This window comes from Mustelus asterias, chromosome 25 (genome assembly GCF_964213995.1).
Source record: "Mustelus asterias chromosome 25, sMusAst1.hap1.1, whole genome shotgun sequence".
In the NCBI taxonomy this organism is placed as follows: Eukaryota; Metazoa; Chordata; class Chondrichthyes; order Carcharhiniformes; family Triakidae; genus Mustelus; species Mustelus asterias.
In genome coordinates this window covers 25,620,000-25,640,681 of record NC_135825.1, presented here as the reverse complement: position 1 = coordinate 25,640,681, position 20,682 = coordinate 25,620,000, and the positions used below count along the sequence as shown (strand labels likewise).

The following is a 20,682-nucleotide window of genomic DNA, read 5'->3' as shown; positions in this document are numbered from 1 at the left end:
CCTATTTATACTATTTATTCCAAATCATAGTATGAGTATAATTTGTCTCATGAATGTTGCCTCGGGTTTGCTGTTACTGACAGAGTGTAAACTGGATGACTCCCTATAGGCTACCTTTGATTTGTGAATATCCTCTCCAACTCTCTTTGGGAGATACTGCCAAATATGTAATTGCAGCAGACAAGGTAAAGAGAGTAGTTTTACATGGTTTCTCCATTACAGTAAACCATGATTATTGGTTTATATCAAAGTATATCGCATTGAATGACTTGCATTCAGGTTGAAATCTCAGCATAGATTGTAACACATCCTCTTGTTCCTTATGACAAAAAAGATTCCTTCAATCCCTTTGTCTGTTCACTTTGATTAGTTTTGACTGAAGTACGGTGTAGACTATTCAATACTGATTGAAATTCAGAATATAAATGTTGATTGCCACTGCAAGCAGAGTGTGAGATGCACAATAGAGTAAATGCTTCAATTGGTTATGCCCAGAATTTGGCCATTTAGCACCCAAATTTTTAGGCAGCTTTATTACCCCTCCCAGGACGTCATGCCAATTTGCAGTTACTTGTATTTAAATTAGGCTCCAAAGAGGTCATTTAGATATTTATGCAATTGTCCTGTGTTCAATATTCAGTCAGGTCCCCACCCATTTAGGGCTGCCCAGGTGTGTTGTTTGCAGAAGTGCCATGAAAGAGTATAGAGTATGATTTAGAGTGAATTTCAATGATAAGCTGACACTTTATTCCTCGTTTTATTGCCTGTTTCCACTTAGTCGATTAGGAGGCTCTATTTTTTGGCATTGCCTAATTTTTTTCATATGCCCATGATATTCGGACATTGGGTTTCCAGTGGGGACCATCAAATGCAGAAGGGGTGGCACAGTGATTAGCACTGCTGCCTCAGTGCCAGGGACCTGGTTCAATTCCGGCCTCGGGTCACTGTCTGTTTGGGTTTGCCTCAGGTGCTCCACTTTCCTCCCACAGTCCAAAGATGTGCAGGTTAGGTAGATTAGCCATGCTAAATTGCCCCTTAATGTCAAGGGGACTAGCAGGGTAAATACGTGAGGTTCCGGGGATGGGGTGGGATTGTTGTTGGTGCCAGGTCAATGGGCTGAATGGCCTCCTTCTGCACTGTAGTGATTCTATGATTCCATGATTCTATGATTCTAATGGAAGGAGCTCTGGCTGCACATGTCCATTTGCCAGTGTTTTTCCACCCATAATTTCTTGAACTGATGCACCAATTTGGCTTTGCGGGTTAATATACAGCCAAATGCAGAGCTATGCAATCTCCTGCAAGGATAACTACAGCTAACATGCACCATAGCCCAGGTAGCTGTATCTTCGAGTGGTCTTCTTCCACACATGCTGCAATGCTGTTTTTATACATTTGGCACTGCTATTGATGTACGTTCCTGCCTTCAGTAATTTTGGTCACTCCTTAAGCCATATGACCATCTTTATTTTCCTTTGGGAGTTGATTCATACTCACGACTACTTATCTACTTATGTTATAGTATAATCCAGGATGTCAGTATAATAGCTGCCCATGGCCTGAACTGAATATCCATTTGATTTGATTTATTATTGTCAAATGTATTGGGATACAGTGAAAAATATTGTTTCTTGCACGCAACGCAGACAAAACATACCATTCATAGACTACACAGGGGAGAAGGAAAGGAAAGGGTCCAGAATATGGTGCTGCAGTTACAGGTAGGGTTTAGAGAAAGATCAACTTAATATATGGTAGGTCCATTGAAAAGTCTGATGACAGCAGGGAAGAAACAGTTCTTGAGTCTGTTGGTCCATGTTCTCGGGTTTTTGTCTCTTTTTCATGACAGAAAAAGGTGGAAGAGAGTATATCCGGTGTGGGGTCTTTGATTATGCTGGCTGCTTTTCTGAGGCGGCGGGAAGTGTATACAGAGTCAATAGATAAGAGGCTGGTTTGCATGATGGACTGGGCTATGTTCACAACCCTTTGTAATTTCTTGCAGTCTTGGTCAGAGCAGGAGCTACACCAAGCTGTGAGACATCCGGAAAGGATGCTTTGCATGATGTATCTGTAAAAATTCTTTATCTTTAATATATGTATAATATATCATATCTTTATTATATGTATATTGCACTGTAAGTCGAGATATAGAGCAACAATTATCAGTAGTTACATTTATTTAAGTCATACAACTTTTCTTCACATAAAATAAATTAGCAAACACCTATACTTCCCCACACCAGTGGGTCATCTTATTTAAATTAAACAGAATTGTGTAGATTTGGCTGGGTTTGCACCCACGCATATTGGATGATTTTGGCCCCTTGCCTATCAGAAAATCCCTCTCATTTCAGAAAATGGAGTAGGTTATTTTAAAGGTATGTGCTACAATTTGCCTGATTTTCTGACACTTCATTCATTGTACCCAATGCACCAGAGCAGTGAGGTAGAAAGATCTTGCTGATAATCCTTTGCATTTGCACAGCCCCAGGTAGAATCTGTTCTTTCTACTGTCCCATGCCATTTTCTGAACCTATCTTTCTAGGATCCCAATGTTCATGGACAAACATTGGAGGATTTTTCATTGCAGTTGGATAAAGTTATTCTTGGACATTAGTACAACATAAGTGATAGAAAACAACAGCTTGTATTTTTGGCAGCATCTGTGGAGGGAAACAGGTAACATTTTGGACTTAAGTGATCCTTCTACAGAACTATTCAGTAGAAGGATCATTTAGATCTGAAATGTTGGTTGAAATTCTCCATTCTCCTCTGTGGCGGTGTACCCATTATGACCAAGAATGGAAAATTTGGCGTTCCGACCAAAAATCCATTCATTTTCAGCGGTACTGGAAAATTCCAGCCGCGAACGAGGATGGAAATCTTTGGCTGTTTACTGTGTTCCTCTCCACGGACACTGCTGGACCTGCTGAGTTTATCCAGCATGTTCTGTTTTTATTTCAGATTTCCAGCATCTGCAACATTTTCCCTTATTATGGCTTGTTTTATTCCCTGTCCAGTTGTCTTTTCCATTGAACAGTGCCAATTCATTATCGCTTGTTCTATGTTACTGCCCCATGTCAATTTCAACCCTTGTGTGTGTTTTTGTCCATTATTCACCTAAGGCAGCGAATATTGTCTAGTATTTGGGAAGAACAAATTTCATTAGCAGGATAGGTATCCCATTTGGGAGCATCGTTTTAAACTTGTGAGAATAAACCTTTTACTTGAGAAAACAAAAAATTAAAGATAACATTCTTATGGCAAGAAAATGGTCAAAAACATCTTTAAAAATTTAAAAAGTCAAATTTACAGTTGTCTTACAGGAATGATGCCCTGGAGTAGAAAGCAGGGCGAACTCCTCAACACCATTTCATTCTCCATTAGCTCCACCTCTATGAACTCTTCAGGAGTTGACTACTCAAGTCGCTTCATTAATTGGCCTTAAGCACCATTGTTTGTCGCCATATTGTACAAGCTATTGAGTTTTGCGAAGCACTCAAACACCATTTGCAGAGGTTAAAAGCTAACAATATTCACAGCCTTTGTAATTGCCAGCAGCGAATTTATCTGAATTGTTAGTCATTACTGTTTCTAGGCAGTCCCCAGCCGTTTTCACAGTTCTCCACTACAGACACACACCAGGTCCAATATGGACCGGAAAGTCACACTCAATATGTAAATGATGCTCATTTTATAAAACACAGGCAAGGTCCTGGTCCAATTGGGAATTTTATTCGAGTCTGTTTTGCAGGTACAAGAGATATCAGAAGCAACAGTGCAGCAGGGCTGGGGTGCATGGTACATGCGATAGAAAATCTATATAATTGTATTGCAATATGCAGAGAGACATGTCTCAATATGAACACCATCTCGGTTGTTGATGCATCATGTTGCTTTGCTGTGTTTATTTAATCGTTAGCTGGTTGTAATCTGTGACACTCCATTTGTTTAAATTTCCACAGTGTTTTCCTTCCCCTCCCCTCGTAATTGATGTGTTTTTTCTTCCTCAGCTTTCTTCCTGTGACGCTCTTTCTGTCTTCCAGCTTTCCTTCCCATTTCTTAACCAATAGGTAAGGTCGGACCTCCTAAACATAATCTCTTGGGCCGTGGCTGGAAGACTCGCCGACTGGCTTCAGTTCTCTTCTCCGAGTGCAAGCTTCTTGGCAGTGCTGCAATAAGTACAGCCAAAATCAGGGGTTGCTGCCTGGGGAAAAGCAAAAGAAAATGGCTGGCAACACAGCAAAATAATGCACCAACAAGGTCCCACAAGTTTTGAACTGTATCCTGCAATGTTATTTTAAGAGTTGAATGTAGCCAGGTAAAAGCTGAGAACTGAATATGCACCATTTCAAAAAAACTGTTGATTTCTGCACATTAATGAGGTTGTTTTAATAACACAGGCAGCGACTCCAATGGGACTTTTCAAAAGCAAGACTGGGTCACTCAATCATTTCAAGGTGAATTCCATTTCCTTAAACACTTTGAGGAATACATTTCGTGTTTATCCATCAACATAAATCAAAGTGTCAAAGATACTGAGTCTCTGAAGCTCAAATGCAGTGAGTGAACAATTACATTCTTAATGGTATGATCCTTTAAACCTTGCCCTTCTCCTAACTCCTTTTCCATAGGATCGATTCCTGCTTTAGAAATAGTACAAATCTTGATGACTGTTTGCCTGAATATTCAAAGTCACATCCAAAACATTGCAGCCATCATTGTGACCAGGTATAGATTGTGGGTTTCTTTGTGTTTGAATACTGGTGCAATTAATTAACAGAAATCATTTTAGAATCAAGAATCACAGAATAGAATCCCTGCAGTGCGAAAGGAGGCCTTTCGGCCCATCGAGTTTGCTCCGACCCCATAATCCCACCCAGGCCCTATCCCCATAACCCCATGCATTTAACCTAGCTAGTCTCCCTAACGCGAAGGGGCAATTCAGCATGGCCAATCCACCTAACCTGCACATCTTTGGACAGTGGGAGGAAACCGGAGTACCTGGCGGAAACCCACGCAGACACAGGGAGAATATGCAAACTCCACACAAACAGTGAGCCAAGTCAGGAATCGAACCTGGGTCCCTGGCTCTGTGAGGCAGCAATGCTAACCACTGTGCCGCCTAATTAGAAATTAGAAAACTTCTAAAATTGTAAAGTTGAGTCCTTAAATCAAATTGTAGTTGATTGTAATATTTTACCAGTTTCAATCCACAGTTCTTGAGTTTATAGGTCAGAATAAAGGGGTGGAGGCCAATCTTACTTCACTTTTAATACTGTTGCAGGAAATAGGAGAAGTTCAGGTAAATAAAGTAAGATGGGCTGTTTTCACTGACCTACCACAGCTTCTTAGCAATGCAGCTTAAGAGCGCATGAACAACACAAGAAAGTTGGTGATGTTCTTGTGACAGGATCCTTTCCTCAGACCAGCGGGTCTGAAAGTATCCAGCCACAAGCTTAATTGCAAGTTGGATTGCTTTATTGTCCTCTTCCATCAGATCTTAGTTCAGCAACAGCTAGAAAATCCTGGGATTTGCAACTTTAACCTGGAGATGTCCTTCACTCTAACCCCCCCTGCCTACCTTACACAGTGGACACTGGAAGGCCCTACGAAGGACCAGGCTCATGAAATCATTCTATGTTAGTGGCCTGGCACGTCAGCTAGTCCAACGATGAGCAATTAGCAAAAGTTACCAATAAAAAAAGGAAGCCAATTCTATTTTGTTGAATATTTTTGGATGTCGTTTAAATGGTTAAACATTTAATTTATTTATATTTGCCTCAGAGAGAACGTAAAATATCCACAATTCTGAAACACTGCGCCACTATTCAAGTATGGACCAAGGTTCTGGATATCTGTTATGAACTTAGCAGGCCTGTTTAGACAGAAATAAAATCAGAAAATGCGGGAATACTCAGCAGTCTGGCAGCAACTGTGAAGAGAGAAACAGAGTTAGCATTTCAGGTTGAATACGACTCTGAAGTTCTGAGGAAGAATCATATTTGACTTGAAATGTTAACTTTATTTCTGTATCCACAGACGCCACTAGACCTGCGCTGAGTATTTTCAGCACTTAATTTCAGATTTCTAGCATCTGCAGTATTTTGCTTCTGATTAAGCAATTTTTTTCTAGTAACCCTGAATGTTGTATAGATCTTGAGTCAACTGGTTTGGTCTTTTAAGTTCTGTGTTTTCTGACCTTCACACTTAAAATCTGCACCCTAAATGAGGTAGGGGGTGGATATCTACTCATTTGTTTATATAACTAACATATTAGAGGAACGCATAAATATCCTTCTGCAGTGAATAAGGAACCAAAACACTCTTTACTTTCAATAACTTATTTTTAAGAAAAGGTTGCTTCACAGTCTCTGAGGAAACTTTGAAGCCTTGTTGCAAATCATTCAAATGAGAGGTGTGTTGTTTAAAGTCCTTCTCCAGGACTTGGGAACTAAAATTCTAGGCTGACAATTCAGTACAGTGCACAGGGATTAATGAACTTTCAGAGGTGTTGTATTTCAGATCCCACATCAAACTGAGGCCCAATCTGGTGGCATAGTGGTTAGCACTGCTGCCTCACAGTGCTAGGGACCCAGGTTCAATTCCGGCTTGGGTCACACTCTGTGCGTAGTTTGCACGTTTTCCCCGTGGCTGCGTGAGTTTCCTCCGGTTTTCTCCCACAGTCCAAAAGATGTGCGGGTTAGGTAGATTGGCCATGCTAAATTGACCCGAGCGTTAGGGGGATTAGCAGGGTAAATGTGTGGTGTTACGAGAATAGGACCTAGGTGGGATTGTGGTCGGTACAGACTCAATGGGCCGAATGGCCTCCTGTACTGTAGGGATTCTGAGAGATCCAAGGTCTATGATAATCCACCATAGCACTATTTTGGAAAGATGGCGAATTATCCCCGTTGTCCTGGGAAATATTTATCCCTCCTTCAACCTCATGAAAATAAATGATTTGGTCATTATCACATTGCTGTTTGTGGAGGTTTGGCTGTGTACAAACTGCCTGTCACATTTTGTATGTGTCAACAGCAACTACACTTCAAAAGTACTTAATTGGGTGTAAAGTGGGGACATCCAGTGGTGGTTGAAGATACTTTTATTTATTTGCTTTTTCCAGCGTAACTTCTTTGACATCGTAAGCGAGGCCTCAAGGGATATGACATATATTTCAAAGAGTTCACATTTTTTGCTGTTAGCAGCATGCTGCTCTTTAAAATTATCACCCCATCACTGTCCTTTCTTTCCTCCAATGTTTTGTTGTATTAACTACTAAATGAACAATGAGAGACAGGTAGAAACCCTCTGAATCATCCAAACTGCCCCACACAACTGGAATGTCTTATCTATCGAAGTATATACACCGTCTACCCCCCTCAAAAGCAATTCCATCTGCTGGGAGTGGCAACAAAAAGATAAGAGCTCAGGACAATTTGAGGAAGAAGCATACCTGAAAATTACTTCATTGTAACTTCATTGCAGTGTTAATGTAAGCCTTACTTGTGACTAATAAATAAACTTTAACTAATAGATGTAACTCCCAATGCTGCATGTTAGGGAACTTCACCGCTATCCAGTTAACTCATACTTCGTTCCCCTCAAAAGACTGGACGAAACCTGCGGAGTTTTAAATCGGCCTTTTCTCAAAGTATAGCAGGGAAGTCTGTTTTCACGAAACAACATGCAGACTCCCTGAGCAATACCTTGCAGCAGTAATTACACCTTTGCTTATCTTACAAGTAGTTTGCATATACCAATCACAAGTATATGTTTGTTCTGAAGTCATTAATATTCAGTTACAGCTAATAGTTCTAATTATTTCATTTACGTCGGGTGAATATAGATAACCAGTTAGTCTCCAAATGCTCATCTAATTATAATATTTAATTATTAACAAAGCATGCCTACATGGTTACACCACCCAAGCATCCACTTTGGCTATTATGGCTATTCTCCTGGTTTATCGAAGTTCACATTCTCTTGTTCCTCCTTCATCTTGTTTGCACAGTTCACCTGTAACTGTGGGAACTTCACAGAAACAACTTCACAGCAGCTTCCAAGGAGAATTCTGCTGTACTCAATTCATAGGGGAAGTCTACTGTAAAAAAATTTATTCAAAAAAGCAAATAGGTCTCTACTGCTTCATAATTTAGAATTAGATATAAGATACAACACAGAATCAAGCCATTCTGCCTAACTACTGCATGCTCCTTTTTGTGCTCCATTTGAACCTTTTCGCATTCTTTATCATCTAAATCTATCAGCATAACTTTTGTTTCCCTTCTCCTTTATCTGTTTATTTGCCTTCCAAATAAATCCATTCACATTATTTGCTTCAACCACACCCTGTTGAAGTGAATTCCACTTTCTCGCCACTTTCTCCAGTAAAATGAATTCCGCGTTTGATTTCTTGGCGACTTTTATTTTTGTTTGATGGCCTTTACTTTTGCATTTCCCACAAGTAGCATTCAGCCTGATGTTGGTGTCATTGTGAACGCTTCTTCCATTGTTGGATCCTGTTTGACTCTGAGTTGAGCTTCCAATTCAATATCCTTTCAATTCCACCCTCCATAAACTTCACTTCATCCACAGTTTTGCTGCCTGACCTTAATTTGTACCAATTTCTCCATCACCCTTCACCTCTTTGCTTGTCGACCTACACTGGCTCCGAGTCGAGCAACGCCTCAAACTAAAAAATTTTCATCCTTGTGTTCAGATCCCACAATGACCTCATCCTCCTTTATCTCCGTACCTCTGACCTTCCCAGAATTCCAGGTTCCTCTAATTCTTACCTATTCTCTAGCTCTGCTTTAAAGTTTAGAGTTTATTCATTAGTGTCACAAGTAGGCTTACATTAACACTGCAATGAAGTTACTGTGAAAATCCCCTAGTTGCCACACTCTGGTGCCTGTTTGGGTACACTGAGGAAGAATTTAGCATGGCCAGTGCATCTAACCTGCACATTTTCGGATTGTGGGAGGAAACCCAGAGCACCCGGCGGAAACCCACGCGGACAGGGGGAGAACATACAGACTCCGCACAGTGACCCAAGCCGGGAATCGAACCCGGGTCCCTGGCGGTGTGAGGCAGCAGTGCTAACCACTCTGCCACCGTGATTTCTATTGGGCATCATGCCTGAGGCCCTAATACCTGAATTTTTTAGATAATCCTCACTGCCTCTCTAACTCTGTCTCTTATTAATATAATCCTTAAAATACCCTCTCTGACTGAGCTTTCAGTTACTTAATTGAATATCTCATGTGGCTCAATGTCACATTTTGCCTTATAACGACCCTGCGAATTGCCTTGAGACATTTTACAATGCTAAAGGCACCATAAAGCTGCAAGTTGTTGTTTCCTCACACTCTGCATTCCCACCCATGTTAAAATCAACAGGCTAGAATTTCCTTGGAGTTCATCAATTTCTGCTGCTATAGTTTCACGAAAGGTGCAGCAGAAATGCATACATTCAGCGATGTTAGTGGGGTTCCAAGTAGATTTTGAGCGAGTGTAATTGTTTGGCATTTTAAAAATTATTGGCCTGACCTTCTGATCATCAGATGGTCATACCCCGAAGGTAACCCAGGAGATGCACTGGGGGACAATGCTGACGTTGCAGTACAAGGACTCCTTGGGAACTGGTCGGAAAGTTTCAGTTTCCAATAGACAGTCACCCTGTGTCTGGAGCTTTTCAAAACTCTTAAGTATGAGGAGGAGACTTTAGATGATTCTGATTCACTTACCAGAACAGTTACCCAGAAACAGTTACGGGGTTTAAAACCAGTTCTAATCACTGAGTTAACTATACTACTGACCGCCGATTATCTGCCCCCATTTTGTTCAACTACACCCCTGACCACCCAACCTACCTGACCCCACCCGACTACCACCTGACTGCCTGCTACCCCCTGGCTAGCCATTCACCCCCTTGCAACTAATTCCCATAGCCAACCCCGCCTGACTACCCCCAACCACCCCACCCCACCCCACCCCCCCCCCCCCCCCCGCCCCAACCCCACCCCTGGCCAACTCCCCACCACTCGATTAACCTCTTGACCACTTCCCCATTCCCTGCCCACCCTAACCCCTCATTCACCCACTTGCCACCCTACCACCTCAGCCACTTTCTTTCCACGCGTACCTTCTCTCTGTGCCTTGTCAAAGTAGATGGTAGCTAGTATCTTCAAAAGGAGTGTGCTTTGGCTGTTTCTGTATCACGAAGGAAGAACTCCAGGAGCAGGTATGATCCACTTTTCACAGAAGGCCTGAAATGTGATGCTCCAACGCAAGGTAAGTTAATAGGAGTGGAATGACAATCTGACGGTGATTGCCACTGCTCGGAAGATACGGCCCAATTTACTTGAATTAATGCATATAACTATTTGACTCCTTTTGTTGAATCTGCTCATGAATTGTATCATATTGCAAAATGGAACCCTATGATACATATACCTATAGCATTATGAAATTTTTGATTCACTGTCATTCATTATTTGCTGTCTTTTTGTTTTATCTGTGTCTACTGTGCGTAGATCATTGTTAAGTTCCCACAAGAACTCATGTTTATCAGTATGGTGGCATTCCTGCCCCACAGCGCCAAGGACCTGGGTTCGATTCCCGGCTTGGGTCACTATCTGTGTGGAATTTGCACATTTTCCCTGTGTCTGCATGGGTTTCTTCCAGGTGCTCTGGTTTCCTCCCACTGTCCAAAGATGTGCAGTTTAGGTGGATTGGCCATGCTAAATTGCCCCTGAGTATCCCAAGATGTCCTGGTTGAGGGATTTTGTGGGGTAATTGTGTGAGGTTATGGGGATAGAGCAGGGTGGTGGGTCTGGGTAAGCTATTCTGTGGAGAGTCAGTGTAGACTCAGTGGGCCAAATGGCCTTCTTCTGCACTGTAGGGATTCTGATTGGTGGTAAATTTACTTGCTTTTAACCTCACATACTTCAGTCTGTATGAAGTGCTTGGTAAAAAGCAACCTTAAGGCGACTGATAAAAGACTTATTTTCCATTATAGATGCAGAACTGTGATCTAATTTGATTTTAGAGGAAACAAAATTTTATTCATGCAGCAAAAGTCAATTATAATAATATTGGTTTTGAGATGACATCGTCTACTGAACAAAAGCTGTAGCCCATTAACTTCCAAACTTAAAAGTAATTGCTCCAGAGGCTGGCTAAATGCTTGTGTATAGTAAGAAATCTCACAACACAGGTTGAAGTCCAACAGGTTTATTTGGTAGCACAAGCTTTCAGAGTGTCGCTCCTTCTTCAGGTGAGTGTTCACCTGCAGAAGGAGCAACACTCTGAAAGCTTGTGCTACCAAATAAACCTGTTGGACTTTAGCCTGGTGTTGTGAGACTTCTTACTGTGCTTACCCCAGTCCAACACCGGCATCTCCACGTCAATGCTTGTGTTACAGGGGAGAGGACCACATTCTAAATATAACCCAGCACCCAGGTATAAACATGTCTGAGAGAGTTTATATGAGATGGAAAATCATAGAATGCAATTTGATGATGTGTGCTCCAGGACTTACCAAGGAATGGCAAAGAAATGAAGGTGAGAGAGAGAAATTAAATGCACTTTATATACAGAGGACATGGATTAGGGTTGTAATGGGATGGATTTATGACAGAAATCAGTGAGTATTTCCGCAGCTGAAGCCTAAATACTGAACTGATTCACATCTAGATAGCACCTTCATCTAAATCTCTCATGATTACAAGGCAATAATGTCACTGCTTATGTTCATGGGACAACATATCTCACAGTGTGCTGTTATATCCTTGAAATTGCTTGTCAGTGTCCACTTGTAATCAACACAGGGTGCATTCTTGATCATGTTCCATTTTCCCTCTGTATATGGGCAACTGAAATGTTAAAGTTTAGGATAATCCATGCAGTTTATGGATAATGGCTTCACACACAGCTATTAATTGTGATGTGACTATTGCAAATCTATGCAGCATTAGCTAGCAATTGATTGAAGTAAATAAATGCGATCTGATATTGACATAAATGAATATATAATAGCCAGAGAATGGCTGCAGGCTGACAAGGATTGGATCCTGAATATTGAGCGGTATGTGACATTTAAGGAAAAGAGGAAGCTCGGTAAAGGTAGAGGGGTAGCAATGTTGATCAAGAATGGCATTGGTGCAATTGGTAGAGATGAGCTTGGTTCAGGAGATCTGGATGTACAATCCGCTTGGCAGGAGATGAGGAATAGTAGTGGAAAATAAGTCACTAATGAGTGGTGGACAGGCCCCCTAACAGTAACCACAATGTAGGACAAGATCTACAAGAAGAAATATTGGATGCTTGTGATAAAGGGTGGCAATAATCATGTGCGATTTTAATCTACATGTAGAGCGGGATTTTCCGGCCTCGCTCACCCCGAAACTGGAAAATCCCACCCATGGTCAACGGACTTTTCCATGGTTCGCCCCTCGTCCACTCCGATTCCTGTGGTGGGTGGGGTGGTAAAATTCACTCCATAAACTTGGGAAATCAGATTGGCAGCAGTAGTCTGTATGAGGAGTTCATAAAATGCTTCGGAGCAGCACGTTCTGGAACCAATGAGAGAGCAGCTTAAAAGCGAAATACTGCAGATGCTGGAATCTGAAAAAACAGGTTATATTGGATTTGGTATCATGCAAAGTGATAGGGTTAATTGATGACTTGTGAGTGAAGGCACCCTGAGGTAGTAGCAATCACTATGATTGAATTTTACATCCAGTTTGAAAAGGAAAAGAGTGGGTCCAAGACTAATACGTTAAACTTACATAAGAACAACTATGTGGGCATAAAAGCTGAACTAGCTATAGTCAAATGGGACGCTAGTCCATGGGATACATCTTTACTGAGGCAGTGGGAGACATTTAAGGGGATATTTTAGAATACTCAGTATAATATATTGCTTTATAATGGAAAATTCTAAGGGATTAATCCACCATCTATCATTAACTAAAGAAGTTAATAAAAGCATCAAACTTAAGGGAAAAGCATACCATCATGCGAAGATGAGGGGCAAGACAGATAATCGGTCAGAATATAAAGAATAGCAGAGAATGACTAAAAGGTTAATCAGAAGAAAGAAATTAGAGTATGTGAGGAAGTTAGAAATGTAAAAATGGAAAGCATATTAGCGGCACAATAGCACAGTGGTTAGCACTGCTGCCTCACAGCACCAGGGACCTGAGTTTGATTCCTGGCTTGGGTCACTATCCATGCAAAGACTGCATGTTTGCCCATGTCTGTGCGGGTTTCCTCCGGGTGCTCCGGTTTCCTCCCACAGTCTGAAAGATGGGCTGGTTAGGTGCATTGGCCATGCTAAATTCTCCCTCAGTGTACCTGAACAGACGCCAGAGCGTGGCGACTGGGGGATTTTCACAGTAACTTCATTGCAGTGTTAATGTAAGCCTACTTGTGACAATAAATAAACTTTTAAAAACTTAAGATCTTGGGTTCAAGTATCAATTTGAGTTCAATTTATGCAGGTATTTAAGAATGAAAAGAATAAGTTAAATGTGTCAATCATTTGGAGATAATAAGGAAATGATGGTTGAAATGAACAAATCATTTGCTTCTGTTGTCACTGTCGAGGATATTCCAGTAATGGTTGTAAATCGAGAGGTGGAAGAGAGAGAGGAACTTGATGAAAATACAATCACTGGGGAAGCTGTACTGCACAAACTGGTGTAGGTGTGGACTGACAAGTCTCTGGGTCCTGACTGATTTCATCCTAGGGTCTTAATGAGCTGGCTAATGAAGTGGTAGATGCGTTCCTGTTAATTTTCCAAAATTCACTAGATTCTGGAAAGGTTTCATCAAAATGGGAAGTATCAAATATAACCCCTCTCTTCAAGAAGGGAGAGAGAAAGAAGGAAACTATAGGCCTGTTAGCTTGACGTCTGTCATGGGGAAGGTGTTAGAATCGATTACTAAGCAGGCTATAGCTGTGCATTTATAGAATCACTGGGTAATCTGGAAGAGTCGGAATGATTTTGTGAAAGGAAAATCATGTTTAACCAATTTATTGAAGTTCTTTGAAGAAAATAACTTTTATTTGTTCATGGGATTTGGATGTCACTGGTTGTGCCAGCATTTATTGCCCTTCCCTGAGGGCATTTTAAGAGTCACCCACATTGCTGTGGGTCTGGAGTCACATGTAGGCCAGGCCAGGTAAAGGTGACAAATTTCTTTTCTTAAAGGACATTAATGAACCAGGTGGATTTTTACGACAATCAACAATGGTTTCATGGTCATAATTGCACTTTTAATTCCAAATATTTGTTGAATTCAAATTCATGGTGCGATTTGATGACATTAAAATAGGTGGTATTGTAGGCAGTGAGGATGGTTATCAAAAATTGCAGCAGGATCTTGAGCAACTGGGGAGATGGGCCAAGAAATGGCAAATAGAGTCCAATACAGATAAGTGTGAGGTGTTGCATTTTGGAAAGTCAAACCAAGGTAGGACTTTCACAGTGAATGGTAGGACCTCAGGGAATATCATGCAACAGAGGGATCTTGGCGTTCAGGTGCACGGTTCACTAAAGGTGAAGTCACAGGTAGATAGGGCAATGAAGAAGGCTTTTGGCATGCTGGCCTTCATCAATCGGGGCATTGAGTATAGAAGTTGGGAAGTTATGTTGAAGTTGTACAGGACGTTGGTGAGGCCGCACCTGGAGTATTGTGTTCAGTTTTGGTCGCCTTGCTGTAGGAAAGATGTTATTAAACTGGAGAGAGTGCAGAAGAGATTTACAAGGATGTTGCCAGGATTCAAGGGACTGAACTATAGGGAGAGATTGGACAGGCTAGGACCTTTTTCTTTGGAGCATAGGAGACTGAGGGGAGATCTTATAGAGGTGTATAAGATCATAAGAGGCATGGATAGGGTGAATGCACTCCGTCTTTTTCCCAGGGTTGGGGAATCGAGACCTCGAGGGCATAGATTTAATTTAAGGGGGAAAAGAATTAATGGGAGCCTGAGAAGCAACTTTTTTATACAGAGGGTGGTATGTATGTGGAATGAGCTGCCAGAAGAAGTGGTTGAGGCAGGGACGCAAGTTGGACAGTCTGGGCTTGTTTCCACCGGAGTTTAGAAGGGTGAGGAGTGACTTGATTGAAGTTGACCTGAATCGACTTGACAAGGTGCACGTGGAAAGGATGGTTTCTCATGTGGGTGAGTCCAGAAATAGGGGGCACTATTTTAGAAGTAGGGGTTGTCCTTTTAGGTCAGCGATGAAGATAATATTTTTCTCTGAGGGGTGTACAACTTTGGAACACTTTGCCTCAGAAGTGGTAAAGGCTGAGTTCTTGAATATTTTTAAGATGGAGATAGATAGATTATTGTTACGCAAAACGTTTTGGGCGTGGATGGGACTATAGAACTTAAAATACCAACAGATCAGCGATGATCTTATCAAGTAGCAGAGCAAGTTTAAGGGGCTGAATGGCCGCCTTCTCCTATTTCATATACTCATCTGTATGTTTATATTTACAAATGCTAGCATAATGAGTACATAAAGTGGCATAGTATTTAGAGAGGAATGGGATAAAACTTGGCAATGGCCCATTTTTGGGTCCATAAGTAATAGCATTCAAGCAGTATCTGCATCAACTAAGATGAGGCTTGCCAGAAATTGAGCCTATTTGCAATAACTCCATACCTCCAGAGGATTGAAGCTTCCCCATTGCAAAGATTTCAATTTTGGGCTGTTTACAACATCAGCAGCCCTAAGATAAGATCTGGAGAGGTTGAAATGTCAATGGTGATAGAAGGGGGAGGAGTGCAGTTACACTTGACAGTGGTCCTCAAGAATGCGGTGGTTCTAGGCTGCTAAAGAATCCTGGGTGCACTAGGCCCAGAGATTTCAGAACTCTGAGGTATAGAGGGACCTGGGTGTCCTGGTTCATGAATCACAAGTAGTTATTATGTGGGTACAGTAAGTGATCAGGAAGGCAAATGGAATGCCCTTTATTTCAAGAGGAGTGGAACATGAAAGTAGGGATATTTTGCTACAGTATAGAGGGCATTGGTGAAACTACATCTGGGGTACTGTGTCCAGTTTTGGTCTCCTTATTTATAAGGAGCATAATTGGATTAGAAGCAGTTCAGAGGAGATTCACTCGACTGGTTCGTGGGATGAGGGGTTATCTTATGAGGAAAGGTTGGACAGGTTGAGCCTGCATCCATTGGAGGTTAGAGGGATCAGAGGTGATCTTATTGTAAAATATAAGATTCTGAGGGGGTTTTATAAAGTGGATGCTCAAAGGATATTCTGGAAGAGACCAGAACTAGGGACGCAGTTTAAAAATAAGGCTCTCCCATTTAAGATGGAGCTGAAGAGAAATGTTTTCACTGAGGGTTGTGAATCTATGGAACTCTGGTCCCCAGAGAGTGGTAATAGTGACCAATCTATTAGAGTTTTTCGAGGAGGTTACCAGGAAAGTGGATGAAGGGAAGGCGGTGGATGTTGTCTATCTGGATTTCAGCAAGGCCTTTGACAAGGTCCCTCATGGGAGGTTAGTTAGGAAGGTTCAGTCGCTAGGGATACATGGGGAGGTAGTAAATTGGATTAGACACTGGCTCAATGGAAGAAGCCAGAGAGTGGTTGTGGAGGATTGCTTCTCTGAGTGGAGGCCTGTGACTAGTGGTGTGCCGCAGGGATCGGTGTTGGGTCCATTGTTGTTTGTCATCTATATCAATGATCTGGATGATAATGTGGTAAATTGGATCAGCAAGTTTGCTGATGATACAAAGATTGGAGGTGTAGTGGACAGTGAGGAAGGTTTTCAAAGCTTGCAGAGGGATTTGGACCAACTAGAAAAATGGGCTGCAAAATGGCAAATGGAATTTAACGCAGACAAGTGTGAGATATTGCACTTTGGAAGGACAAACCAAAGAAGAACGTACAGGGTAAATGGTAGGACTCTGAAGAGTGCAGTTGAACAGAGGGATCTGGGAATACAGGTACAGAATTCCCTAAAAGTGATGTCACAGGTGGATAGGGTCGTAAAGAGTGCCTTTGGTACATTGGCCTTTATAAATCGGAGTATCGAGTATAAAAGTTGGAGTGTTATGGTAAGGTTATATAAGGCATTGGTGAGGCCGAATTTGGAGTATTGTGTACAGTTTTGGTCACCTAGTTATAGGAAGGATGTAAATAAGATTGAAAGAGTGCAGAGAAGGTTCACAAAGATGTTGCCGGGACTTGAGAAGCTGAGTTACAGAGAGAGGTTGAATAGGTTGGGACTTTATTCCCTGGAGCGTAGAAGATTGAGGGGAGATTTGACAGAGGTGTATAAGATTTTGATGGGTATAGATAGAGTGAATGCAAGCAGGCTTTTTCCGTTGAGGCTAGGGGAGAAAAAAACCAGAGGGCATGGGCGAAGGGTGAAAGGAGAAAAGTTTAAAGGGAATATTAGGGGGGGCTTCTTCACGCAGAGAGTGGTGGGAGTGTGGAATGAGCTGCCGGATAAAGTGGTAAATGCGGGGTCACTTTTAACATTTAAGAAAAACTTGGACGGGTTCATGGATGAGAGGGGTGTGGAGGGATATGGTCCAAGTGCAGGTCAGTGGGACTAGGCAAAAATGGTTCGGCACAGACAAGAAGGGCCAAAAGGCCTGTTTCTGAGCTGTAATTTTCTATGGTTCTATGGTCGAGGCAGGGTCATTTTGATTAATGTTAAAGCTGAGGTAAATGTATTCTTGACTAATAAGGGAATCAAAGGGTAGCAGGGGTAGGCAGGATAGCTGCCATTAAGACCACAATCAAATCAGCCATGATCCTTTTGAATGGCAGAGCAGGCTCAAGGGGCCGAATGGCCTACTCCTGCTCCTAATTCGTATGTTTGTATGCATATATGTAGAATCTGCTCCATCTCCTCGCCAGATATGAGATGGGCCTAATCCCTATTTCACCAGGGCCACTACTCATCCCAGCACAGCAGCACCCTTATTCAGGCTCAGGATGAGACTCCCAAAGCTGGACCTTCTTCTGCCCATTTTACAGTTGGATGTAACAATCCAATTTCTAACCCGCTCTTTCCCTGCATGATACCACTTCACTATGTTGTTCAACACTTCTGCATTTTGAATGGCATAGTTTGATCATACCAGCTCACTGTCCGTATGTTCATATATATGTAAAATGTATAGATTAGAAGTGAAATACTGACAGGAATGCTTACTCCAAGAATATCTCTGCAGCTTGTGATGTTGTGAATACATCTGTGTCTCACTTATAGTTTGCATCATCCCAGCTTCTGCTCAAATACTGCAGTCAGGATAAAATTCTCCATTTAAAGTAAGCAAAAGTAAGCCAATAATCAAATTGCAGTGTAAGAAATCACACATTTCAAATCCATATATTGCAACTACATTTATGGCACCTCAGTCATTATAGGAAATGTTTTTACTATTACTAATTTAAGATTATCCTCTGCAATCACACATGCGGACCTGTTAAAACTTGTAGGATTTGTTTCCATAGTTCCACACATATGATGCTGTAATCACATTGTGATAGCATTATCCTCTGTCAGAATACTGTAATTGGGAGAAAAGTATAGGGGAAAAATGATCACCACATGTTCTATCTAGTCTGGAATGTGTAATAGGTTTCACAGGGAAATGTGAAACTTGGAGAGTAATTGACCGATCAATATTTGTCAGCGAGTCCTTTTATGAATTCCCAAACCAGTCAACTGATAAAAACAAAAAGTGTTGGAAAGACTCAACAAGTCCGACAATAACTGTGAAGTGAGAAACAGAATCTTACCTTTCAAGTCCAGTATGACTCTCCTTCGAAACTGATGAAACAAATGATATCAATTAATGAAACTGTTTTTCTTGTCCCACAACCTCCCATACAATATCCTCGATATAATCACACGGTTCAGCTTAGGTTAGCCTTCATTTATAATGTGCAGTGCCCTAAAATACAGAAAATTACCCAACTCGTTGACACCAGTTTTGGCCCACAGTCCAAGGATGTGCAGGTTAGCTAAATTGGCCATGGTTAATTGCCCCTTTTTCACCCTCTAGCAATCTTACCTGCTTGTCAAGCTGATCGACCAGTGTGATGAGCCACTCCCAATGTCATCCATTAAGTGCCTACTAGGTTTGTAAACAAGCAATAAACCAAATCAAAGAAATATAATCTGTTATTACAGCTTCTTAAAATTGTCAATCATTCTTGGATCAATGGATCACCTGCTGAGCTGAAGCTATGAGAAGCTTTTAAAACCCAGTCAAGCGTTCGTAATGGCTACAGTTGCCATAATAAAAGTTTTCAGCTCTGTTGCCAGAAACTGAAAAAACATTAAAGTGCCTGTCTTTGCAATCTGCAAAATGGCCACACAAAAATGGCACGGAAGGCAGAGGAAAATTATTTTTCCAGCAAAGTAATAAGTTCAGCATTTTACGATCTGAATCGTACCCCCATTGGGAGATGAAAAATCGGCCCAAATCCTTTACAAGTGTTAGCTTGGCTTAGCTGGTAACCCTTTGGTGGCACAGTGGTTAGCACTGCTGCCTCATAATGCCAGGGACCTGGGTTTGATTCCCAACTTGGCTGGAGTCTGCGCGTTCTCCCTGTGTTTGCATGGGTTTTCTCCAAGTGCTCCGGTTTCCTCCTACAGTCTGAAACCTGTGTTGGTTAGGTGCATTGGCCATATTAAATTCTCCCTCAGTGTACCCGAACAAGTGCCGGAGTGTGGCGACGAAGGGGTTTTCACAGTAACTTCATTGCAGTGTTAATGTAAGCCTACTTGTGATACTAATAAATAAACTTAAAAAACTTAAGTTCTTGAGTTCAAGTATCTGAGCATGGAATCTAGACTGACACTTGAGTTGCATTGTTCACAGTTTTGTTATTTAAATGAAAGCACAGCCCCATTCAGCTCATTTGTTGAGTTTTTGGATTATTAGAAGAGAAACGGGCAGTTTGTTTGCTACCCTGACCAACATCGCTATCACGAGGACCATATTAACTGGGTATTTATTGTGAGATCTTCCTGTGAATCTGTCAGCTGCTTACATCAAATTAGACCACATTTCTGCAGTAATTCATTGCTTGTGAAGCACTTCTCTTGTCGTAATGAGAAGTTGCTAGGTAGGTGTCATTTCTTCCTTTCAACCACCGGTAAATCAACAAAAAATTTTAGACGAGATAATTTATTCAAGTTTTATAGCATGTTTTACTATTTCACTTTCAAAGTGTATGATTTGGGAGGAAGGGATTCTGAGTGATGCAGTGAGTTATTAAATTGTTTTTTTTATTTATTGCATCCAAATTGAAACCAGTCCACACTGATGGACTGGAAGTGCTTTAATCAATGATTCTTAAGAATTTGAAGTGAATTTTTTTTGTTGGGGAATCCAGGCCATTTTTTTGTTGCCAGTCGTTATTAGAAAAATTAAAACCAAATTGCCTAAATTTGCCAATAATAATTGAAGTATCTGTGAAAGGACAGCTGGTATGGGTGACAAAAATATAATGGACATGTTCTTAGTTTTTTTGCAATTTATTCTTTCATGGAATGTGGGTGTCACTGGCAAGGCTGCCTGTCCCGAGTTGCCCTTGAACTGAGCAGTTTGCTAGGCTAATTCAGAAGGCAGTTAAGAGTCAACCACATTGCTGTGGGTCTGGTATCATATGT

The 20,682-nt window shown here is 41.5% G+C and overlaps 1 protein-coding gene across 3 annotated transcripts in view; it reads left to right on the top strand.

The window, feature by feature from the left end:
- The window catches only part of LOC144479268 (copine-8), a 652,766-nt gene that overhangs the window by 456,399 nt on the left and 175,685 nt on the right, over positions 1–20,682 (top strand). The gene's annotated exons all lie outside the window — the stretch shown is intronic.